This window comes from Stegodyphus dumicola, chromosome X2 (genome assembly GCF_044657685.1).
Source record: "Stegodyphus dumicola isolate Sdum_Otavi_A_Nest chromosome X2, ASM4465768v1".
NCBI lineage: Eukaryota > Metazoa > Arthropoda > Arachnida > Araneae > Eresidae > Stegodyphus > Stegodyphus dumicola.
This window is the reverse complement of record NC_140781.1, coordinates 71,055,413-71,074,192: the sequence shown is the minus strand read 5'-3', so window position 1 is coordinate 71,074,192 and position 18,780 is coordinate 71,055,413.

Below are 18,780 nucleotides of genomic sequence, written 5' to 3'. Positions count from 1 at the left end.
AGCTAAAAGGGTAGTGGATGATGATTTGGCAATTGGGTCCCTTAAAAAAACCAGTCACTTTTTAAAAGGCGATATATAAGGTATTTCTCCCGTCTTCTTAGTGTGCGTTCGTGGTGTAGTGGGCTGCACGCTAGGCCGGTATTCCAGAGGTCCGCGGTGCGTTTCTCGGCGAAGGCGTTGCTAATTTTTTATCTTGCCTGCTTCCAAAAATACCTAATGTCTCTACAAGTTCACTGAATAGACGCATACTTATATACACATACATCAACATTTCTGAGAGTACAAATAAATACTGGTATTGAACAACATCTCTTTAACGCTACCACTTTCACAGAAAGACAAAACTGTCTACAAATTAGGATTTTAGGGAGGGTTTGCCTTAGAGATTTGATGTTCAGTGTTTATGTTCTCAGTAATACTGGTCCCCTTTAAGGTTCGTCTTCACTAAGAGACGTTTGGCTACCTGCATGTACAGTGAATGCCTTCTGAGACAATCACCTATGATTCCAGATGTTATGGTCAATTGTGGAAGTAGTCGTCTTATTGAGCTTATGTTCAATATTTATATTTGCTTACATTCTACGAAATACTGATCATTTTGAGATGTGGTCGCAGGCGAGTGCTCAAAGCACAATTCATAAAAATAGATAAACAAGCGGATTAAAAAATGCGCCCTGTATAAATACTTTCTGCGACTGTTTCTCGCTTTTGGATAATGATCATATCAATATACATAAAATAAACATGATAGTCAGAGATTATTCTACATGCTTCTCCCCCCTTTATAGTTCTATGCATTTCATCAGTGCTAATTGTGTGCTTCTGATAGTTTATGCTTATAATGACTAGCTTTTATGGAAATTTAATCTAGAGTTCTATTTTTGTGTATTTTTGAATAGGGATTCTGTGTACGGATACCCGTATAATTAATTCTATTGGTTTTTTGGCCAAAGGATACCCATACAGGTATACGGGCTTCTGTGCACTGGTTTTTCACGGGGATTTAACCTACGAGTACCCTTGCAGGTTTATTGGCTTTTTCTACGGAAACCCCGTAGACCAGATTCCCGTACATTTCTTTTACGGATCTGTAAGGGGCATTTTTAGCAGGTCTTGAAGTAATAAATTCTAAAAAAATTTTACTTTTTTCCAGATATTCCATTCAAATCGTTCATGTTTTTCAAATATATTTACTTTTGTTTAACTATTCCCTTAAACGTGGTTTACCATGAAGATGTCAGAAAAAGATTAATTATATTTTTTATTTTTTCGGAATGCTAAAGGGAATGCTTGAGTAATGCATACAGAAGGCTATTTTAGTGATGAACAGTTCAGCGTAACAGCCAACAAAAATAATTTCTTCTTTTCATATATTTTATTGCAGTTATGATAATGACAGATTTTTACTTACAGTTTTTAATTTAAATATTTTATATTCTGAAACATTAAGTATCTTCTTACAGTAACTAATATGTACTTTAATATTATCACAAGATATTCAGATAATTTTGGTATGAGATCAAACATAAGAATAAAGGATATCATCGTTAGGAAGATGAATAATAATGGGGATGTTTATCAGCTTATTTCTGCTGGGCATTGCGAATAATAATGACAGATAATATGTGAATCAACAAGAAGAAATATTAACGTTTGATACACATTTATTTTTTACAAACCATTTCTCGGTCATTTTGAAGGCTGGCAAGTTTGAAGAATGGCAACTTCATCAAACTTGTCTTTGAAAATACATTACTTGGGAAAGGCATATTTACTATTTTTCTGGCTTAAATTTAAAAGTAACATAACCCTGTCTTTAAATAAATTTTTATCAGAAAATATTAGGAAGTCGTGGCTATAATAATCGTCTTTTTTCTTAGATATTTGAAGAGGGTTTTTATAAAATGTTCTTTACTTTCATTTCCATCGAAATAAGTTCCGAACAATTTCTTTTGCTTTCAACTGGGTGTATTCACCTTACACATGTCCCATGCAGCCAGCTCATTCCTTGAAATTTGAATCTGGATAGAACTATCAATGTTTAGTGCATCCCTCGATCACTGGAGAGTGAAATTTTCAAGAGACTAAGTATTAGATTCTTTGCAGAGATTTGGCCTTTTGCAGGTTGATGTGGTTAATACTAATGTTGATTAGTTCTTTACCTTTGGTATTGATGTTCAGTAGTTGCTGTCGACTCATTTTCATCATATTTTGTTCTATTTCTTATTTTAGATATTTCATATTGATATACGGGGCATGTAGAGAAATATGCGGGATGGTTGTTGTCGAACTGTGTTCTGTTTACATTATTGCTTATTGTACAATTGATACATCTTGTTATCTCTTTTGTACATGACGCCGAGCGATGTTTTCATCTACAATGTGAGCAGCAATTACTAAATTTACACTGTTCTTGAGATTGGCCAAATTCTTGGCAATTAAAACAGCGTTTAATACCTAGATATTCCTTGATATGTATAGATTGCCAGCCTGTTGTAAGTTGTTTGGTTTGCATTTCAGTTTTGAATGTTAGTAAGGAACACTGTAAACCCCAGTAGACACATCCTGGTGTTCGGTCTTTCAGTTTGAATATTGGAAGCAGGTCTCCCTCTTTGCTGTTGAGGTGGTAGGCAAGCATTTTTGAAACCTCTTCTGGAGAGAGGGAATCTACGATTGGGTTAATAATTATTTTTGGGATGCGTCTTTGTGGGATTTTGGTTACAATGATATCTTTTGCAAGTTCATACGCTATAGATAAGCGATAAGCAACGGAGGACGGGGGCACTGTCCCTTTACCAAAAGGTTAATCGGTATAGCACCACGTCCACCTATATCTAGAGCCTAAAGAGGAATCACAAGACGCCACGCACCGGGCGCCCAAACCCAGAGCCAAATTCAACCCGGGGGCAGTCCAACAGACCAAATGCCCACGAAAGACAGTCCCAACAACCGCCCAGGCCTCACATTTATTAAATAAAATAACAAAAGCATGCAGGGCCAAAAAGGGCGAGTTTTGACAATACGTTATAGATAGAAAAAAATGCTACCTTCCTTTCCTTTTCAGATTAAAACAACCTAGTATTCTAAAGCATTAAAAGAGCATTATTTTGTCTCCGGCGCGCCATTCGAATGCAGTCGAGTTTTCGTGCAAACGGTAGTATGCATTGGGATGCCAGGAAGGTCTTCTTCGCTTTCACCGGTTCCGATACTTGCCTTAGATATACGGTTAATTATTGGCAGTAAAGCATAAGAAATTTTAGTTTCATTATGAATCTTACAAGAGAAATTTATTAAGGTTTTAGATCTATATTTTAGTTCTCCTTCATAAAAGCATTTTATGGTACGTGAAAGAATTTGAGGTAAATAAATTAATGCACTAACTTTCAAGTTGAAACTATGGAGAAGGGAGCAGTACGAAAAGCTGAGCCTTTCGCAAGAGATCATTAAAGAGTATTTTCTCAATAACCGTTTGATGACCTCATCAGCTGACATCACCGCAATCGTATAGTCTCGATTTCTCTTATGTCAAAATATGTTTTTAAAAGATACAAAAATAAGGACAAAAGTTAGATATACTCCGTGTATTCTCATATGTACAAGCATGAAACATAATACCCGTCATTCTAAAGTGGGATATTATAGAAATTCAAAATGATAAATAATAAAATTAAGAAGTAATCTGCTTTGCTGACCTTTTGCTCCTTTTGAGATACAATGTTTTTAACTAATTATTTATTATGACAGTCATCAAATTAAAAGAGTTATTTATTTATTATGGTATGATCACTCTAACTTTCCCCATTTATTCGATTTTCAGAAATGTATCAGAGCATATCAACTGTTACCTTAAAATTATATTAGTCTTCGTATTCAAAATACAATGAACACTTTAGTAACGACATCCTCTTTAAGATGACCACTTCTGTAAATCTCTTCCAAAGCAGTATTTCTAAGAACATAAATAAACACTAATATAATATTTCACCTCTCTAACATGCCCCCAACCAACGTCCTTGAGCGATAGTCTTAGAGGGGATTATAGTTCTCTTCGTAGCTAGCCCTTTTAAGTAAAAAACGTGACACGTCACTGACTTGTCATCGCCTGAAGAAGTCATTATGCTTTTGAAGAAACTGAAGTTACAACACTGAAGTTAGAATAAGACACGTGTAAGGAATTTAACTTTATTTAACCAGCTTTTTATAATTTCATGCTTTACTATAACGTCTCCTATACGTATTCCTCACCAGAATGCAAATAAGGTATGTATACTGGTTAAATAAAACAGAAGCAATGGATGTTACTGTTTTATTTAGCCAATATTTAAACTGAGTTTTCGGATTTTAAGGCAGAGCTTGTTTCTGGCAAGGAGCGCGCGCTGCATGTTTGTTCCCTGCCAACTCTTTTATAGTTGCAATTATTCGGCTTTGTGTTCTATCGTTACCAACATTTAACTTGTGACGCTCTAGTAGAGATTTCAGGTTCTAGCAATATTCATTTGAGTAGTCCTTGACCACTGTTCAACGTTTAACTAGAAATTGGCTGTTTTATTTAGTTGCATCACCACGAGTTATGTTTTATGTTGCAGCGAAAAACAGTGCATTTGTGTTTCTAAATTCTATTTAAGTGCAAGTAAAAAGAAAAATTTTAAGCTTCTCACTACTTTGCTGTTGTTTTGGACATAGCGATAATTGCATCACGTCTATTAGGGTTATTACACTAATTTCGCGTTACCAGATAACGTGTAACCCTACAAATGTTTATAACATTTGTAACTTGTAGTTTGTCGATAGCAACTATTTTACTGTACTATGGAACTGTCTCCATAAAATCGAGAAAACATCTGGGACACATTTATGTTCTGAAAAGCACAGCGTGGTTTGAAACTAACTGGACTGCATTCAGTCACTTTTACGCTATTATTAGCTTATTTTAATGCTTCTGATTCATAACAGCACAGAAACAAAGATTTCCTCAAGCATCTGAAAACAACAGAAAGGCACTAATCAGAAGCAAGTAACATCGCATACGTGTAATACTTTGGCTTTCACACTTAATCTACCATGACTCTCGATTTTGCATAGCATGTACCCCTGGAAATTCTCCGAAATTTGTTTTCAATTAATTTCTCAAGCAACTGAACATAACAGTAAATGAAACTCAATTGCGTAGCTCGCATGTAATAAATCAAATCTGCACGAAATGTTCTAAAGTGTTTTCATTTATACAATCGTACTTTCAGCTGCATAGTTATCATAAACAATATTTTAGAACCGCAAGACGGAATTGAGGTTATCAGAGTGAAAAACAATCTTAGAGGATCTTCTACCATTTCTTGATAACTATGATGCTAAAGCACTTGAAGATCTTTAATGGTTTTTATAAGTATGTTTCTAAGGCATTTAAATAGGCAAATTTCATATCCTGGTGAGTTATACAGTATTCACTGCGAAAGGAAATTTTAACTTTTATAGATGTTAAAACGCCATTTAACGAGCTTTATTGTTTTGAGCTTATGCTAGGAAAATGACATATTTTATAAATACAGCTTGTAGAGTCATTAGGTTTTTTTTTTTGGGAAGTCGGAGAGATGAAAAATTAACAACCGCCTTCGCCGGGATTCGAAACACGGACCTCTGGAATACTGGCCCAGCGTGCTACCGTTACACCACGAAGGCACTCTAGGGAAGTGGGAGAAATACCTTATAAGCTTAACAAAATAGTCAAATATGATTTAAAGCTGAATAATTTCTGTATCTTTTCTTTCATCTGTATCATCGATTTGGCATGAATATTACTCTGAATAGACGTTCGTTAGATTTATTTGATGCACACTGCACTAGGCAAAGTACACTAAGGGAATACCATTTGTGGAGGGCTTTATAACAGAATGTGTCTGGTATTAACGCTATATACGAGGAAAACAACAAAAGATCCCACCCAGTCAGTCCACCTATCGGCATTTAAAAGAAGGCGAAGTAATGTTTAGCGATCTTGTCCGCAGGACTGTGGGCCCACCAGCTGGTGAGCGTTAAAGTCACTGAGCACTGGTAGGTCCAACCTGGGTTCGATTCCAGGCAAACAGGTTGGCTGCACGGGAATTTTCATGGCTTCTTCCCTGCGCAACGTGTATACAATGCGTTCCTCATGTGTAGCATGTCAGTTTTCTTCAGAAAGTCCTCTGTGAAGGCATTCCTCCACTTAGACAGATAACCTTAGTGTGCTTTTCCAAAATCAGCTACACCAAACCAAATCACACGGCGGTTGGTAGGCACTCGACTTTCAAATAAAAAATATAATTTTTGGAAACAAAGTTTTACCCAAATTTGAGGTTAACTATTGCCATAATAACACTAAAAGTTGCTATTCAGTCAAATTCCTGCACATGCAAAAATAATTTCAACTGCTTTTAAAATTAAATTATAGTAGAAATAGACATTATTTCTCAGTACTCCATTTGCTTTCAAAGTAGAGGCCGTGACACATTTCGCAACTCAAGACCAAACTGCTATAAGATGCTATGACATAAGAAAGCTATTCTAAAGAAATAAAATTATTTTTGCTAAACATTTTCCCCTCTTGTAAGTAGTGACGGTATCAGAAACGGCACTGTAAAAATTTCATAACAAAATGTTCCTTACAATCGTAGGAATTTTATGTGTAATTTGTTGTGCGATAAAATCTACCTTCCGAAATTTTACCGATCAATAACTTTTGCATTTGACAAGGCGTTTTCAACGCTGGACATGCAAATATCCTAACAATTCAAACTCCAGATTAAAAAGTAAAGATTCCTATTCATCCGCATAGAGACTGTTATTTTGATGATTGAGATATTTACATACTTCACATAAACAGAAGCAAAAACACTAGTTTATAAAAAGAGTATTTAAATGCCAAAATGTATAAGAAATAGCTATTCAGAGAATATTGCGTCTACTTCAGAATCGTACGTGACACACATAAAAACACTTTACTCAAAATGATTTCGATTTTTAAGCTGAACAGAAAAGCCAATAGAAAAATTTGATATAAGTATGGAAACATTAACTTAAGAGAGAAAATGGGACACAAAAAATTAGCTAAATAAAGTAGCTCGTTTTTATGGGTGAAAGAAATACCTACAAAATTTAAATGTATAAATTAAGTAAAAAAAATGTATAAATGTATAAAGTCAAAATGTATAAATCTAGTAAAAATGTGTTTCATTTATTTTAATTTCTAAATACCATATACTGGAATTACATAGAGATATTTGATGTATCTCAAGATGATATATAATAGATTATCGTACTCAGTTTTGAGTGTTAAATGTAACTATTTCGGAATAATTTAAAACTAATTCGGGCTAAACTGTAAATTAAAAGTAAAATCAGAAAGAAAAAGGAAAGTGCATTTTCATGTTGAACGCACCTATTATGTTCTTATCAGATCAAGCTGTAAAGAATGAACTTTCGTCCTTTTTTTATTCTTGATGTTGTATTTCGTTTATCGAAATGCCAAGGGCAGTGTTTACTTTCAAGGATTTCTAGTTCACAGAATGTTAATGTCTTTGCAAGGTTATTGATATAGCAAAGCATTTTAATATCTTTGTTAATACTTTTTTTTCATTTCTCCCTGAAGACTACAGCTGGCCAATTGTGAAGTCAGCAACCAGAAAAATACTATTATACAGATTTCAGTGGAGTAATTAAGTTTTTGATTAATTGCTATTAATTGCTATACTCATTGCAGTCCTTACATTAAAACCCGTGGGTACAAAGCAGTCGAAAAGAATGCATGACACTGTACGCTATTCATAGAACCTTTAGATTTTTTTGTATGTAGTGCTACTCAATTTTTTTCATATATGGTAATGAATCGGTAGTTACGTAATATGCCATTGACTAGTATTTTTCCATGTACGTTCGTTGCTAATTAACTACTTCCGTTGTCTTTCAAAATTAATCAAATGTTGTTCACACTGCAACAAGAAAATGAAATTATTTAACATAATTGCTACATGATGATGCGGTTGAAACATGCTTCAATAAATTGTTTGCCAAAATTAGTATTACACTGCATAATATATAATGCATTCGATGCAATTGGAAAAGTTTTATATTAAGAACGTAACAGAAATGAAATGAAAGGCAACAGCACATCTCAGGCAACATCAGCAGTACAATGGATAATTTGTTTGTGTTGTAATAAAATAAAGGAATATAATGCATTAAAGGTATTAATGTACTTTTCCTAAAGGAAGGAACATAGATTGATCCTGTCTGAAAACTGAATGAATTAACGCATTACAGAAATTAACAAATTAATCGTAGCTTAAAGACAGAATAAACTGAAATTTTTGGTGTATTTTAATTACATTCATTTAAGATCTGGCATAAATATTGTCCTATAATTAAAAAAAGAAAAAAAAATTCAGCAAAATGGCTTTCAGAACATGCAGTGAAAATAATATCTATTTTGTCTTACAGGAGCCTTTAATGGAAATCGATTAACATTCTGTGGCAAAGGAAAAGGGATAGGATCGACCCCGACGTACTCTCCATCAAAATTGGGACGGAGCTAGGTAAAAGCAGAATTGTCATCTATGATTTACACAAGGGACTCATTACTTCTTGATCATGATAAATTCATGGGCCTGGTTGAGATCGGAAGAATACGGAAAAAAAAAAAAAAAAAAAAAAAAAAAAAAATAGCAGCAATTTATACAGGTCAGGTTAGGTTAATTGATTGAGGCAAAGCATCTCGAGAGATAACTGCCTAATATGAGTGATCACTTTGTGGAAGACGTTTCAAGGAAAACTGGCTCTTATCTGTGTTACACATTGGAAATTTCGAGAAAACCAACCATGCAGCCAGCCCGTTCGTCGGGACTCAAACCCAGGTCGAACTACCAGCATTCAGCGATTTTATCACTCGACTGCTGGTAGGCGTATTTTGTACAGAGACTGGTCACTTTGAAAAAAAAAAGTAGCGCAGAAAATTGAATTTCAAAATCCATGCTTGTTAGACGCTTTTAGGTTTGCCAGCACCTGCTAAAGCCGCACTTTTCCACCAACAAATTTCTAGCTGCTATAAGCTGTTATGTCCAGCCATTGAAAAAGGAATTCTTATCACAGTTCTAAACTTTAAAAAGAGGTTATAGAATACTTTTTTTTTCTCTAGACTCTTCCCGGATAAAAAGCATTCCCTTTCTTTTAATTGAATTTTAATAACACATAAATCGCAGAGCATCATATGTAATAATTGTGTAATAAAAATCCTTATACGTTTTACCTATACAATGAAACTCAATGAAAATGGTGCCGTAAGAAAGATATTTTTGTTAATTACTGAATAATATTACATTAGGTGACGCTTATTGTGATCACGTTTGTTCACGGCTATTTTAACAATATTAAAAGACGAAAACAAATTTCCTTCAAAAAAGCAATGGAATTTAACTAATTTAATATAAATATAAATATAACTAGAAACATATACAAAGGTATTCTCTTGGCATTTTAATTAGGAAAATATAAAATATAAAAGATCTTTTTTAAGGTATTAATTAATGCGAAAAGTTCATTTACGAACTGTTCATAACGTTTCTGAAAATTAATTGACCGATTCGGTACCCATAAACTTAATACCTGGACGGCACGTTTTACTCGAAGAGAACACCTCTATGTAAAATTTAAAATTAGACAAAAAAGCTGCCTCGGTTTGGAAGGGATGTTTTCATGGAAAAAATATCCACAGATAGGTTTTTGCTACTGAACCCTCAAAATCGATATAGTTATTGAAAGTCTGAGTCATTCTAAGGTTGTTATTTTGCCTAAATTTAAATGTTTGGTTAAAATCGAAATCAAGCTACTTGGCGACTTAATACCATATTTTGTGACATTTCTATGTTGCCTGCTAATTTTTATAATCTATTTTAAACTTATTTGGTGACTTATTTATCTTTGATTTTGTGACTTCTGTTTAAAATTTATTCTATAATATTTTAATCATATTAACTGAAATTTTGATCACAATAGGAAATGTATTTGCCAATTTGCTCGTATACAAATGGGCTGTACTCCGGCAATTCGATAACAATGCCCGAATGATAACATTACCTTGATCACATTAAACGAAGTCAGATGTAATTATATTTAGCAAAATCTCATTGTTTAATAATTAAGTTTTGAAAATTAATTTTGAGAATAATCAAGAAATAAGTATTTAGATTATCGCGAATCCAATAACCACCAAACTGCGTGCTGCTTTCTTAATTTGCAGTTCTACGTTCCTTAAGGTCCTCAAAATGCCATTCATGAAGCCTTGCTAATTGCCAGGTCTCAGCAGTTTGGGTATCATGGGAGGAAAATGATCTTAAAAATTAATTTACAAATCAAATAAAAATTATACATTTTTAAATTTCTGTAGGAACTAAGAGAAGTACCTTAGAATTCTTTAATAATAAGAACTATATACGGTATTTAATTAGAGGATTAGAAATACCTTTTACAGTTCTTTTCTCTTAGCAGAACGCTTGTCATAATTGTCATCCAAATATGTTAACCTACTTTTATGGCATCACAAGTAGCTTTCATTCACGTTATAAGAACAAGGTGTATGGTAGATATGAAATGACGTGATTGCAAATAAGTGGGAAGAGTGAACATGAATCTAGTAATATTCCCCTCTAGATTTTCAATTGCTTTATTATTCAGGTATTGATCTTATTTTAAGAAAGAATCAAACTGTTCTGAGAATGTGCAGCAGCACAAAATTATGAAATAAGTATCATCTTGGCACTGCCTGCAACCATCAAGATTTCTGTTTATCGAATTTATGCTACGTCGATTGCATGAGAAGATAAAAACGTTTTCGACAATGCTAAACAAAGCATCGAATTTTGAACAACGGTAAGCTTTGTTTCTTTCGTATAATCTGAAATTAATCTGGCAAAATGAATTTTTTGTATTTCTTCTAGATATAATAAAATAGGTATTCTTTTGATGAAGCTTTACGTATCGTTAGGGTAGCCATCTAGTTAGATTTCGTGCCAAAGTTTATGATTGCCATTAACTGTTGATCCGCTAATAGAAAAGACCATCTTTTATTATATCTTTATTTAAAAAACTCTTAAGTGACATATATAATTTACATAAGTCATAATATACCTACTTGATGATTGTTAACAGTTGCATATATATATATATATATATATATATATAACATAATATAATTACATACGTTTACATAATACACAATTATTTATTCAGAAGTCAAACAACAAAAATAATAATATAATTATATATAAATAAATATAATTATATATGTTAAATACATAATAAATACATATATAGTATATATATATATATATATATATATACATATGTAAGATATAACAAAAGACGATAGCTGCTTTAAAAATAACGCTTATTTTGTGGATAGGATGTGCTAAATTATTCGTCAAAGTATTTTTGTGTTATTATTATATTATCAAAGTATTATTTATTATTATGTTTTTCTGTTTAATTTCTGTTGTATTAGGTATGTGTATCTACAATTAGAAGAGCTTATGCAATTAATTGTAAAATTTAGTACTATATTTCACTGAATATAAAAGTTCATTTCACTGAATATGAGTTTCCCTGAATATGAAAGTTATATTTCGCTGAATATGAAACTATATGAAAGCTCACACCTCAATCTGTATTATAATGGAAATATTTTCATCAACAAGAATTTGAAAGAGTTTTTAGTGAACATTTACTTTATGAAAAACATGTGAACATTTACTTTGAAAGACTTTTAGTGAACTTTGAAAATTTACTATGTGGAATTATTTTAATCAACAGATTTTACAAAATTTTCATTCGACATTCAAATAGACATTGGACATTTTTTGAAAGAACTAAAGGACTTTTAAAATTATATTTCTCTTACTTTATTAGTTAGTTTAATTAGAAATTATATTGTTATTGAAATAACTGGAAATTAGTTGTTTAAGTATTACATAATCTATGTATGAGAAAGGTCATGAATAATGACGGGGCAAAAGCAAACCCACCGGCTATGTCCTTGATGCTACTTCATGTTCCCTCATATACTAAATTTTCTCTCGTTTCACTCATCCTTTTCTGCCACCCTGCTCTCCCGACCTTTCTTTTGAAGGAGGAATATGTAAGATATAACAAAATACGATAGCTGCTTTAAAAAAATAATTAGCGACCTCAAAATTAACATTCTAGATTTGATGATTTCCCTTAAATTCATCTGCTCTCCCAAATTCGAGATCTTTCTATGTTATGTAACGCTACTGGAAAAGGACAACTAAAGCTAACATTAACCAATCACAGACTAGCTCTACTTATACCTCAGATTTATTATAAATACCATGGTGAGTTAATTGCGTAATTCTTCTTCTTTCCTTCCCTTAACTGCTACTCTGTCAACATCGCGTCGCTTTACCTTTGCTTAGCTGCCTTCGTCATTCCTTTTTAAAAGCCAATGTACATAGAAACTTATAATATTTAATTATGATTGAATAAATGTCAGGCCAAGTAATTGGATATATGTGAAAATAAAGACTGGTGATTTTTTGAAATTCAGTTTTGTTGCCTGCATCTGTGTGGCATAACCACAGCCATGACAGACATCGAAAGGCTTTGAGAGTTCAAGACTTCAACTGCGCATTCCAAATTATGACATATATAACATAATTATATATGTTAAATACGTAATATATATATATATATATATATATATATATATCATTTAGCATAATTATATATGTTTATATATATAACATATACACATATTATATATATCATATAACTTATTATATATGTTAAATATATATAAAACATATACACATATTTTATATATATATATATATATTTAAAAGTTGCGCATTATCAGCATTCAGAGCTATTTGAATGTATCCTGACTATTTTATCGAAAAACTATCCAGTGGCGACGAGAGCAACTTACAGCAGTCGACCTCCAACTGGGATGAGGATAGGATCTCCAACATTATGTCGCCGTGACTCGTACGTTAATTCTAAATTTTAGGTGTTCCGTTTTACTGTTATGCTCTGTTTTGATGTATATTTTTTGTAATTGTTGTGTGCTTAACAAGCTTCCCAGTACGATCCACTATTAATATTCTTACAGAAGGCTTCTCGGTCATATATGCCTTACGAAATCCCAGACATCCTTCTCCTATCATAGCGGAGATTCAGAACATGCTAACGGAGAGTTCGCCGACAACGAATACCCTCATATCTTAGATAAAGGCGCATGCCGACATTCAAGGTAATAAGGAAGCCGACATGCTAGCAAAAGAAGCAGCTCACAATATCGATGCTCAAAGCGTTATTACCAAACTCTCGTGGACTCACCTTAAAAAAGTGACAAGGACAGCAGCTCAGCACCAGTGGCAATGGGAATGGGACACTACCGAACAAAGCAGAAGGACCTATGAATATTACCATAAAGTTCCTCTCGATCGTCTTGAGTCATCCCCACAAATAACGAGATTTGTGACAGGGCACGGGCCTTTTCCCTCCTATTACTATGAACGAGGAATTGCAAATACCGAAAGTTGTATCTGTGGAGCCATTAGTAAACCAGACCATTACTTGACCCAGTGCCCTCTAACTGCACAGTGGCATGTGCAGCTTGCGGAATAGGCAGCTTCTCATAAGCGTTATCTGATCAAACAGCCAGCTTTTCGCAGCAAAGTATGCAAGATAATGCAGAAACGGGATGAATTGGGAACAAATTTGTGTAGTGTGGAATAGTTCCCAGTTAATCTCTCTTTTTTTTATTTTTTTATTGTATATATTATGAAACATGTATGTATTATGGCCAATGAAAATTATTATGAACTACATATATATTACGTAACAGGCTCAATATATTATGAACTATGTAAGCATGTATATGTATGAACTATGTAAGCACGTATTATGAAAGATCTATGTATTATGAACTACTTGTATATAAGCATGTACTATGAACTATGTCTGTCATGAACTATCTAATTATGTAAGCATATATTATGAACTATATAAGCATATATTATGAACTATGTAAGCATATATTATGAACTATGTAAGCATGTATACAGGATCAATGTATGCCCTTATAGGGCCCATGGGGTGTTATCCCGGATAGTTGCGGAACCTGGACTAGACCCGAATAGTCTAAGAAAGCCGCACGGGTGTTCAGATTCTGCTCTCAACTGTCAACTGTGCTCTGTTAATAAATATTTTTAAACGTAGCCGGTGTTTGTGTTAGAGAAGAACTCTTACAAAATGGGCCCAATGAAATGTTGAGAATTTTTTTTTGACTTTAAAAACTCTTATCCTTTCCCCCAAATTTAAGATTTGGTTGTTTAAGATCGGCTCAATTTCTGGTGTGAACTATTAGTCAAAATAATTCTGGAAACCAAATGTTGATGTAAAATTATCGTGCCGTGCTGCTAGCGCATAGAATGGAAAGTTAACTATTGTCAAAGGAATAAAAGGAGAAGTTTCTTTTAAATTATTGTTTAATTTGAGTTTAAAAATTCTTTTAGAATTTATTAATTGCTATAAACTTCTTTTAAAGCAAATGTAAATTTCTTACCGAAATCAAGTTTATAGATACTACATAAAAGCATTAGTGGAAAGCCAACAGCTTTTTTTAACAAGGTTACTTTTTAATTTATTATTTTTAAATATTTTAACGTGCACACTAAATTAAATTATGGCTTCGATTAGCAAACTGAATGCATATTTTAATAATGAAATTCTGAATAGATTGACTGATATTGCTGATTAGAATTTATTAGTTTCAATTTTCAGTAAGAACAGGAGACGTTTTTTCTCCACCTCCCAGTCGGAATTCTAGACTAGATTATTAATGAAATGTTATCGTCAAATCTTTTTGTTTATATTTTATTCGTTTCCTTTGAATTCGTTTGAATATTGAATAAATGTTGCAATCTAAGTAAAATGAGAATTATGACTTTGTTGGTTTATCTTTTTGAAGAACGTTTTGAGAGAAAGTTAATTGTGTACATTAACAAAATGCTATTATTTTATTTGCTTTAATGAACGTTTTGAAACATAATTCTTAAAATGAAAGGAAATAATTATGAATAAAATAGAATGAATATTTAATTGAAGAGTTACTGTTGTGAGTATTGCTTAATGTTTTGTTAAGATTTAAATTTGAAGAATTCAGTTTAAATAAAAGCTTAGGATAAGTCATTTGTTCATGTTTTGATAAGTAGGAAACAAATACTTAAGCAAATTATTACATGTGATTAACAATTTTTCTGGGTACAAATTGAATTTATAAGAATATTTTATGATATTTGTAAAATTAAGATATGATAATTTTAAAGTTTAATTTACTGTTAATACTTTCAAAAGATGAGTCTGAGAGTAACATTGTTTATATTTTTAAATATTGTTTAGCAGTGGTATAAACATTTCACTTAAAGGTGTAGCTATTATTATTAATTTGAAAATAGTGTAGGTGTAAACGTATTTTAATGTTGTAAGGATCTTAAGTTTTACTAACGTTTATTTTATTTTAAATCTTTACTATCACTTCTTATTTTCTACTTCCGGCCAGAATTAAAAGCTTTAACTTATTTATGCAAATTTGTCTGGCGAACGCCAAGTACTTAAGTTGTGGCTTTTTGCCAAGCGAGAGAGAGGAAGGAGTTAGTAGAAGCAGGCCGCTTGCCTTAGCAGTTTTACTCGGTTGCTGGTTGGCTTCCAGGCCAGAGGTTTAATCCTCTTGATAATTTTAAACGTATTGTAGTGTTAACAGTTCTCTGTACTACATACGGCTTCCTGTTAATATACGGCCAATCTTCCACGTAGGCCCTTGTTTATTATTCCAAAGTTAAGTTAGAGTTTAGTTAATATTTTTATATTCTTACGTTTAGACCACAAGTGGTTGGTCTCTGTATTCCGAAGTCCGGAAATTATTGTAAAGAGTGAAAAATAAAGGGTTTCGTATACCCTACCTGTGTATCTTGTCTACTTCCCACATTTATTGAACATAGCTTTAGTAAGCTCCCTGTTCCGAGTCAGGTCTTTGCATGTTCCCAAAGCAAGTAAGGCGGAACACTGAACCTGATAGTGGCGCCCGACGAAGAAGAATAACCATGGCCGAGTTTCAAGAAGAACCTATGCTTCCTGCAGAAGCGGCTCAGAATCCAGAAATGCCAGCTGCCGCCCTGGAAGGATTTGGTTACATCGTCCAGACCATGCGCGCAGCGGTGAAACCAGAAGCTACATTTAATGGAAACTCGCCGGTAACCAGTTTTTTTAAAAAATTGGAGGACCACTTCATGATGTATCCCGTGTACGAGTTCCAGAAAGTTACCTTAGCTACCATCGCTTTGAGGGGCCAAGCGCTTAATTGGTTCAAATGCATAGGCAGAAGTCTTCTGGGTCAAGCAGAAAGTCCCACCTATACTTACGAAAATTTCAAGACTGCCCTAGTAAAAGCCTTCTCTGTCGTAAGGGATCGTGCGAAATTAGAAGCGGAACTTTTCAGCATATACCAGAAACCAATTGAAAATCTCTCAAGCTTTATTTTAAGAAAAATTCACGTCTTCAAACTCTTGTATGGAAACCGTCCGGATCCTGAGATAATTCAAGTGATTTTGACGAGGTTACTTCCCCAAGTACAAGACTTTATTGAATTAAGGAATCCGACTACACTGGAAAAGTTATTTGAGCTAGCAATCCAGTTTGAAAGTAGAAGAACGGCGGACATTGAAAGAAGACGCCAATATCAACAACGAAACCAATTTGGTGAGCCAAGACCACAGCAAAGTCAAGCACACGGCTACGGAAGCAAAGCGAATCAGTGGGCAAGGAAACCCGAGCATCCAAAAACAGCCGGCGAACGTCGACAGTTCAATAGCAATCCAGGAAAAAAGTCTCAAGGCCAGTGGAAAAAGAAGGAAAGCATGGAAAGAAAAAAGGATTTAAACTAAAACGGATTTCTGCTGGCGGGAGGGTGCGGAAATCCGAAGGCCAAGAAAACCCCTCTTCCTTCAAGTTAAATACAGTAATGGTGAAAAATTTGACTCTTCCGAAGATTGAAGTGTTGGTGAATAACATCCCAGCCACCGCACCCCTGGATACAGGCGCGCAGTGTTCCTGTGGGGCAGAAGATTTTTTTAGGAAGTATTTTCGGAAATACCGCATATATAATGCGGATAATACGACAGTGTTAGCTGCGCAGGGAGAAAGATGTAAGTGCATAGGTAAATTACCGCTATACATCCGTATCAAGGACGAACAAGTAAAAATTATGTTTTTTATAGTAAAGAATCTGCAAGCACATATCATCTTAGGAATAGATTTTCTTTCAGAGGCAGAAGCAACGCTGGATTTTAATGAAGCGTCCCTTAAGCTGACGATGAAACCAGTTAGAGAAGAAAAATCGGAACCGCCAATGTTAAACCTTGATCACCTGCCTAAGGAAGAGCAACAAAGAATCCGACAAGTGGTAAGTGAATTTGCTTCGTTATTTAGTGATATTCCAGGATTTACTCAAGTTACTAACCATAGTATTGACACCGGAGATTCAATGCCAGTTCGCCACAAAGCATACCGGTATGATAAGAATAAAGAAAAAATTATAGAATGGCACATTAGCGATATGCTACGTAAAAAGATCATAACGCCCATCTCAAGTAGTTATGCTAGCCCGGTGGTTTTATGTAAGAAAAACAATGACTATCCATTGACACATCCAAAAAGGTGGCGTTTCGCGATTGACGATCGTAAATTAAACTCCATAACTAAATATCCGGTATATCCGTTACCTATTATTGAAGAAATTCTAAGGAACATAACGTCTACCAAATATATGACGACTTTAGACTTAACGACTGGTTATTTTCAAATAGGGGTTAGACCGGAGGACGTGCCTAAGACTGCTTTTATAACCAAGTCTGGCACTTATGCATTTCTGCGTATGTCGTTTGGCCTTTCAGGGGTACCGGCAACATTTCAGCGATGTATGGACATTGTGTTAAGGCCTGTTCTTGGAAAGTCCACATTTATCTATTTAGACGATATCATTATCACTAGTGATAATCTGGACCAACATGTACAGGATTTAAGACAGGTGTTTTCATTATTAAATGAGGCCGGTCTAAAAGTTAATATCGAAAAGTGCAAATTTGCAGCTTCTGAATTAAAATATTTAGGTTACAAAATATCTCAGAAAGGAATCGAGACAGACGAATCAAAAATAATCGCTGTGCAAAAGTATCCGCCGCCAATACGGCGAAGAAGCTCTCTTCTTTTCTAGGACTTTGTTCATATTATAGGTCCTTTATAAAAGATTTTGCAGCTATTGCTGAACCATTGTTAAAATTAAAAAGGAAAAAGGCAAGATTCTCGTAGACGGACGAAGCCAATAGTGCTTTCGAAAAATTAAAGCAAGCATTAACGCAAGCCCCTGTGTTGAAATTTCCTGAAAAGGATGAGAATTTAGAAATTTCAGCGGATGCTTCGGATTATGCGGTAGGAGCGGTACTTTCGCAAAATCAGCAGCCCGTGGCATGTTTTTAGTCGAACTTTAAATCAAACACAAAGAAATTATTCCGCGACTGAGAGAGAGGCACTTGCAGTTCAGTTCTGTTAGCAGTGCAAAAGTTCCGAGTCTATTTTGGAAGAGCGCCAATAACAGTGTATTCTGATCATGCGGCGGTAACTAGATTGTACTCAGGGAAAAACTTATCCCCAAGGTTAATAAGATGGGCACTCAAGCTACAA